Source organism: Pongo abelii, chromosome 10 (assembly GCF_028885655.2).
Source record: "Pongo abelii isolate AG06213 chromosome 10, NHGRI_mPonAbe1-v2.0_pri, whole genome shotgun sequence".
Lineage (NCBI taxonomy): Eukaryota > Metazoa > Chordata > Mammalia > Primates > Hominidae > Pongo > Pongo abelii.
The window spans coordinates 47,594,415-47,602,312 of record NC_071995.2 but is presented as its reverse complement, the minus strand read 5'-3'; the positions used below and the strand labels follow the sequence as shown (position 1 = coordinate 47,602,312).

The window sequence follows — 7,898 nt, the reverse complement described above, 5'->3', positions numbered from 1 at the left end:
GGGTTATTGCGGGGGGAGGGGCTCTCTCCCCAAAGCGCAGGCGCGGAGACGAGCTTGGGGCTCCCTTTCGCACTCTTTCCATTCCCCGTGGCCTGGGGCGGTAGGGCCTGGGGAAGGCGGGGAGAGGCGGAAAGACCGGGTCTCCTAGAGAACAGCCCTTCAAAGGCTTTGAGGGGCTGCGGGAAGGAGGAAGGACCTGGTGGGCTGCACGCTGAAGAGAAGCTAAGGGAGGGAGAAGGGTTGGTTGGGCAGGGAGCAGGGACAGGGCAGCGCCTGCAGAAAAGGCCCTCCGGGTGCTGGCTGCGGTGCCAGAAGAATGCAGAGAATTCATCTGTGCCCGACGCTTCCCTGGCTTAGCCCCACTAAGAAAGCGGCTGCCCGGATCCTAGCTCCCCTCTCTCTGTCCTGGGCCCCAGGTCCCGCGTTGTCTCCAGTCCTGGCACGGCCCCAAGGGCACAGAGGGCCCTCACCTCCCACAGGCCTGGTTTTCCAGGCATCCCAGGGCTGGATCAGCCGAGTCCACCTAGTCTGTCCAGCTGCTACTACTTAAAGGCCTGCCTTGCTGAGGAGCTAGGGGTCTTGGGCTAAGGAGTTCTCTGGCTGTAGAGGCAATCCCTCCCTCCCACTTCTCCCCCTCTTTCATGGGTCCTCCTTCTTAAGCACAATGGTCAGCCAGAGGAAGTGGCCCGGGCAGGGGTAGCCTGGGGAGCAGTAGAAAGAGTGTCAATGCCTAACCGTTTTGTGGTCAGTACTTGGGGAAAATGAACATAGTCCATTTGCCTTGTTGCAGACCCTCCCTTGCAGACATTACACCATCTGGTTCTCTGAGACTCCTTGTGTGACAGGAAAATTCATTTCTCAAATTGGTCCCCCCATCTTCCTAAAAACAACCTGGGATTAGTGGGTTTCCTATCCCAAGGAAACCGTGTGTATTCCTGTCTGGGGAGATATTCCCATGTTCAAGCTTGTTTTCAAAGTCTATGGTCTGTGCATGAGGTGGCTTCGTCCCTCCAGCATCTTTCTCCAGCTCTGGCCCTCACGAAGAGAGTGAAGACCTGGAGGGGCAGGTGCCGTGGTTGGCAGGGAAGAAGGATCTTCATGATAGGCCGGTGAAGACTTAAGTGTTTGAGGACCAAGCGGGTATCAATAAAGACAGAGTCAGAAGCTCTGGTCCCTACTTTTCCTAGCTTGCTGTATGACCTTGGCCAAGACAGTTTGCTCTCTGGGGCTCAGTTTCCCCATCTTTAAAACTCAGTAGTTGGACTAGATAGCTCTAATATTCCCTTCCACTTTTTGACATTGAATGGTTCCACTGATGGGTGAATCAATAGGGGAGAAAGGTCCTCTGGCAGAATGGTTCCATTTAGAGAGAGCTAACGTGTTGGGTGTGCTTTAAATTGCAATTACTTAGGATTAGAACCCTGGGTAGAGAGAACAGATTCCCTTATTCTAAGCCTGAGAGTAGACCTTGTCCCACACACCACTGGTGCCTTGGGATATGAACTCCTGCTCCTGCTGGCTTGGGTTTGGCCCACCCATCACGCCTGTGGTGAGACATCCTGGCCCTTTGAAGAGGAGCTGAGAGAGGAGGAGGCAGCCAAGGGCCAGCAGGGTAAGCAGATTCCCAGGAGACAGTTTACATCTCAGCTGTTGGGACTTGTTTTAGGATCTGGGCCAGGTAGCACAACACACTCACCCACCCGCCCTCTTACAGGAGGAGGGCAAGGAGGGCCCCACTGCTTTTGCCCATCCCACCCCCAGCCCTGCCCACCTCACTGCTGTACTCACACCCCCAGGTCCCAGGCAAGGGGCTAAGGAATCTTCCCCACCGCCCTCATCCAGCCCAGCCAGCCTCCCAGGCCCTGCTATACCAGCCAGTGGCAGCAGTGAGGAGAAGCCGCCCCCACCCCACCTTTCCCAGCCCCTTCCCTCCCCAGGGTAGGAATTCCCAGGAGTTGGGCTCTCCAGGTTGGGACTTGCTTTCCAGCCCAAGAGCCAGAGGTCTTGAAGTTCTTCTTGTTTGTTTTCATCCTCGGTCTCCCAGGTGAAGGGAAATGTTGAAGGAGAGGTGATGGTTAAGGAAGCCCTGGGTTTGCTCATGTAGGGGCACATTCTCACTGGGTTACTTTTCCCTCTGCTGGCTCTCCTGGGCCTGGGAAGCCCTCTGCCCTGAGCCCTGCTGCCTGTGAGGGTGAAGCTGCAGCAGGAGGTGTTTAGGTTAAATCCCAAGGAAGCCTTCCTTACCGCTGTGAGCCCTTGGAATGGATAATGGAAGCTCCCAGGGAGGTCAGTTTCCCAGAAAGTGGCTAATGCTGGAGTCACTGTCAGACTGAAGGATGCAGCTGTTACTAGGCAGAAGCTGCTGTTCCCTCCTGGGGTGTGGCTCTGAGGCTGGCCAGCCAGAGGCCCCGTTAGAAGCAGGAGGAGAAAGGGCCCTTGCCTGATAGCCAAAGTGGGGTCCCTGACCCCATCATGCCTGAGTCACCAGAGCTGCATCTCTCAAAACAAGTGCCCTTTCTAGCCCCTGCTTCTCAGCCCCCTCCCCCAGTTCACCACTACTCTCACTGTCTCCTTCGACAACCCTCACCCGAACCTGGCAGGTTCCCCGAGCCCCAGTCTGGCTGCATTAATGGACTGATTGGATTTTCTATACTTGGCGTTTGGGATTTCTGATTGAACATGCAAATTTATGTAAATCAATCTGGGATCTGCCACTACATCAAAACAACACAGAGCATAGGCTGGAAGGAATCCTAGAGACAGTCTAGTCCAACGCCCTCGTGTTAAAAATGGGGAAACTGAAGTCCAGAGGGGGAAGTGATTCATGCGGTGGTGAGTGTCAGAGGCAGGACTCCTGATTCTGCTCTGTTACAGGGTCCTATTCTGCCTTAATGTTTTATGCATGAGGTAGCCTGGCTGGATTTAAAGCAGAGAGGGCCAGTTCTGAACCTGAGATAGCAGAAAGCTGGGCCCTTGGAGAGTCAGAGGGTTATCGCAGGACCCCCCAGGGGTTCTGGTCAGCTTTGTAACATGCTGAGGAAAAACAGCTTCAAATCCCTGAGAACAAGACCCATAATATTTTCCCCCAGACACTGACCTGGAAGGTTGGAGGCTAAGGTCATTTGTTGCTGCCTTTCTTGGCCCTTGTGGTTTCTCGGAAGCTTAGATTTTGTCTGTCCCGGCATCTGTCACAGTACCAGGCACGCAGCAGGCTGTGGATGGACCTGCATATGCAATGCCTCCATCTTTGTTTACCCTTCCCTCCTAGTTTGAGTCTCTACTGGTTCCCTCCAGGGACACAGTGGGAAAAGGTCATTGGTCTCTTAGGATTCTTTGCCCACCGTCCTCTGCCCTCCTGGAGGGCAGACGCCAACTGGACCTCCCCTGCAGGTTTCTACGGCACTGGCCAGACAGGCCTTGCTGTAGGAAGGATCTCTTTATTTTAGGATCAATACCAAGGATGCAAGGGGGCTTCAGAGATGGGCTGGGGTCCCCAAGAAGCAGTCTCCCCCATTTCTTGACTCTTCTTGATCTGATCTGCCTACCTGGCTGTAAGGTGCTCCCCTCTCCCACTTCATGGACTGTGCCTGTGGCGTAGGGCTGTTCGGAGGGCTGAGCGCTCACTTACCCTGTGGTGCCTGGGCATACTGTATAGATGTGGAGGTGCCTGAGGCAGCTGTCATCCTGCTTTGTGATACTCTGGGAGGGTGGGACATGGGCTCAAGAACAGAGGCCTTGACTCCCAGCTAAGGCTACTCACCAGGCCCTGCCCAGCAAGGAGGGGGCTTGGGACACATATCTGGGTCTTTCTTCACCTTCTCCCCAAACCCAAGTCCGGAGGACTCTGGAATGAGTGCCCCTGTCTTCAGCACCTTCCCAAAACACTGCAGATGTGGAACTGGCATCCTCACCCCCCACCGCCCAGCAGCCCTCAGCGCCTGTGTCTCTAGTTCTCTGTGAGGGGAAATCCTTCTCCTTGGGCCTCAGTTTCCCAGCCAGTGTTCCTGGATTAATCATGCATCACCACTGGGGTGTGGCATCTGCTCAGTAATTACCATTTTCCCAGCTCTGGGAGTTACGCAGATGAAAGAGGAGGCCAGGCTGTTATTAAGGTGAATTATTGTTGCTGTTATTACTGATTTCTAAAACCCAGCAGCTGCTGAGAAGAGCCCAGTCAGGCACAGCACTCTGAACCTTATGCTGGTCCTTGAACTCTGGGAATTCTCCAGAGTTCTCCAATTCTCCAGAATTCTGCAATATTCACTATGCTTTTTTTTTTTTTTAATGTATAGATGTCTTAAAGGAGAGAAGACCCCATTCTGCTGCTCCTGCTGTTACCTGCAGGGCTTGAGTGACAGGTGCTGCTTAGGACCTGTGATCTGCATGTCTCCTCACTCTTATGTAGTTCAGCCTGAAATTGCCCCTGCCCTTAGACACTCTGGGTAGGCCAATGGTCAAGGTTTTTCTAGGCAGGGCTGTGAGGGGCCCTGGAACTCCTGTTCTCCAGGAACTCTCCTGGAAGTCCCGTGCTGGAATTCTGGGGTTCTCAGCAGTTGCAGTTCCCAGGGGCTGATTTACCTCACTCCCAGCTGGCTTGATGTGGGAGCTGTAATCGGCCCTTCTGTACAAGGATCTGTTCAGACACCCCCAGAACCTGCCCACAGCAGCACCAGGCACTTCCAGGAGTCATTTACCCCACTTGCCCCAAACTTCCCCCTGCCCTCTGCCTCTGCCCCGACCAGACTGTCCCCCTTCCCAGGGACCTAGAATAAACCCAACTTTTACCCAGGTGGTAGAGCCCCTGACCAACTTCTGAATAGTGGTGTTACCATGCCCACACCACAGCCTGGGGTTAGGAGGGCCTCTCTGCTAACCCAGGGCAAGATTGCTGGAGAAGAAAGGATGTGAAGGCATCAGCAGCCCTGGGTTGGAGCCCCTACGTTCATCTGACCGGCTGCCTCACCTGCTCCCTTGTCCTAGGGGCCTGGAAGAGGGTGGATGCCACAGCTGGGAGGAGCTTTGGAAATCAACTTGTTGAGTAGTTTGATTCCTTCTAATATTTTTTGCAGTTTTATAAATATAATTTGAAAATTGAAATCTCTGCTGGGCATGGTGGCTCATGCCCAGCACTGTGGGAGGCCAAGGTGGGCAGATCACTTGAGGTCAGGAGTTCAAGACCAGCCTGACTAAGACGGTGAAACCTCGTCTCTACCAAAAAATATAAAAATTAGCTGGGCGTGGTGGTGTGAACCTGTAGTCCCAGCTACTGGGGAGGCTGAGGTGGGAGGATCGCTTGAACCCAGGAGGCAGAGGTTGCAGTGAGCAGAGATTGAGCCACTGCACTCCAGCCTACAGTGAGACCCTGTCTCAAAAAAAAAAAAAAAATCTCACTCCCACCTCCCTCGCGTTCTCCCCCATAATCATTTATTTGTTTCTTGTATATCCCTCGAGTTTCCTTACACAATACCAAACACACACAAATATATATTCTTTTTTTCATTCTTACCCAAAATACAGTGTAGCATGTCTATGGTATTTGTTGCCTTACCTATTAGCAGTACCTGGGTGTGCCTGGATTTCTCCTGCCGCCTATGTCAGCTCTCCTGTTTCTGGCTGTCTTAGTCTGTTTGAGCTGCTATAACAACATACCATAAACTAGGCAGCTTAGGAAAAACAGAAATTTATTTCTCACAGTTCTAGAGGCTGGGAAGTCCAAGGTGAAGGCAAGGGCAGATTTGGTGTCTGGTGAGGGCCAGCTTTCTGATTCCTGGACAGAGGCTTACTGTGTCCTCACATGGTGGAAGGGGTGAGGAATCTCACCAGGCCCCTTTTCATAAGAGCACTAATCCCATTCATGAGGGCTCCACCTCCATGACCTATTTACCTGCCACAGCACCACCGCCCCGCTGCCCCACAATAGCATTACCTTGGGTATTAGGATTTCAACATGTGGATTTGGGGGGATACAAAACATTCAGACCATAGCACTGGCCTTGACCAGTCATCCCAGGGTTCCCCAGTTGGCCCCAAGTCATGAGCAGTGTTCATTCACCTTTGTATACCAAACTTCATTCAGTTGCCAGGATTCAGGCCAAACCGGCCTCTGAGGAATTCTCAAGCCATATGAGCGGCCTGTTCATTCAGCCAGCAGATTATTTAGAATTTACTGTGTGCCGGGTGCTGTGCTAATCTCTGGGGATACAGTGGTGATCAAAAAAGTCCACGTTAATCAAGTAATTAAACAGCTTTATAATTATAGCTGTGATAAGGTTTGCAAAGAAAGGGCACGTGCTATAAGAGCAAGTACTCCAAGGACCCACCCCACCTAGTGTTGGGGGTGGCCCGTGCCCAGGCGCATGACATGGCACACATGCTGGGAGCAGGAGTCAGGCCAGGACTGCAGATGTGAGTACCACGTGGCCTAGAATGCTGGCTTTTTCAACTTGGCTTGAGTGGCTTCTCTTCTCCCCACTCCCCCAGTCTGTGGGATGTCCTGGGCCCCTTGAGTTTTATTGTGTCCAAGACAGGAGACCCCCTTCTCTGCCAGATGGTGCTGATCATTTCTCTTCCCCCCACCCGCATCACATCGTCTTCTATTTCCCCAGCTCTGAGCCTGCAGGCTCCTGAAGCTGGAGCCTTTCTTTCCACTCCAGGCTGAGGGGAAGTTGGGGGGTGGGGATGGGGGTTTGCTTCTCACTTCCTCTGTAGACAGCACCTCACTTCCTGTCCCCCAGGCTAGAAGAAGGCTAAAACTCTTGGCTTTGCTGTCCCTTCCTCTCTCCTCCCCCACTGCTTTCCTGGAAAGCCTACAGGCCTTGAAGGAGCAAGGCAGCATCAAAGCCAGCAGCTTATGCCTGAAGGCCTTGCCGAGCTCCTTACCCCACCCTTACCCCGCACAAGGGACCTGACTCCTCAGCTGCAGTCCTTTTCTAGATGGGATATTCTTCTCTCCTGTGCCCTGCAGGGGAGAGGAGTCAGAGGGCTCACCCCCATTTTACAGGAAGGAAACTGAGGCCTAGAGGGGTGCCAGCTTCACCTAGGGTCACGTGGTTTGGCTGCATGAATCTCAGGAGCAGAATCCCAAAAGCCTGACTCCTGTTTGTGATCACAAACAAGAGCAGAGCCCAGTGGGGGCTTGTGGGTGAACCAGAGCTGTTTTCTCCTCCCAGCATAGAGCTGGCAGCTTGGGGTGTCACCTCTGGGCTCTGGCTGGATGGTGCCCACTAGCTGAGCACTGGAGTTGCTTGAGTGCAGAAGGCATATTGGCTGGCCAGAGCTTATTCTTTTTGTAGAAAGAAGCCAGGAGATGGGGGCCTGGGCGCAGTGGCTCACGCCTGTAATCCCAGCACTTTGCGAGGCCAAGGTGGGTGGATCACAAGGTCAGGAGATCGAGACCATCCTGGCTAACACAGTGAAACACCGTCTCTACTAAAAATACAAAAATTAGCCAGCCATGGTGGCACGCGCCTGTAGTCCCAGCTACTCAGGAGGCTGAGGCAGGAGAATCGCTTGAACCCTGGAGGTGGAGGTTGCAATGAGCCGAGATCGCGCCACTGCCTTCCAGCCTGGGCGACAGAGCAAAACTCCATCTCAAAAAAAAAAAAAAAAAGGCCAGGAGATAAAGTTTGGGGGATGGGCACTAGGAGCTGGAAGGGTATCTGCCCAGCTCTCCTCCCCTTGCAGATGCAGGCTCCCAGGCCCTATTGTCTCAGACCTGGGAGAAAATACTAATAGCTGATGTTTCAGTGATCAGCTCTGCCATCGCCTCCAGGAGCCTCTCTGCCTTGGTTCCTCCTGTGGGGCCCAGCATGTGTCTCTGGTTATGCCCAGGATATTGAAAAGATGCCAACTCTCTAATTCGGCCATGGGATAGGAGAGGAGTTAGTTATTGGCATGGG

General features: G+C 53.3%; 1 protein-coding gene across 2 annotated transcripts in view; it reads left to right on the top strand.

Moving 5' to 3' along the window:
* The window catches only part of NCKAP5L (NCK associated protein 5 like), a 37,340-nt gene that overhangs the window by 557 nt on the left and 28,885 nt on the right, over window positions 1-7,898 (top strand). The window lies entirely within an intron of this gene.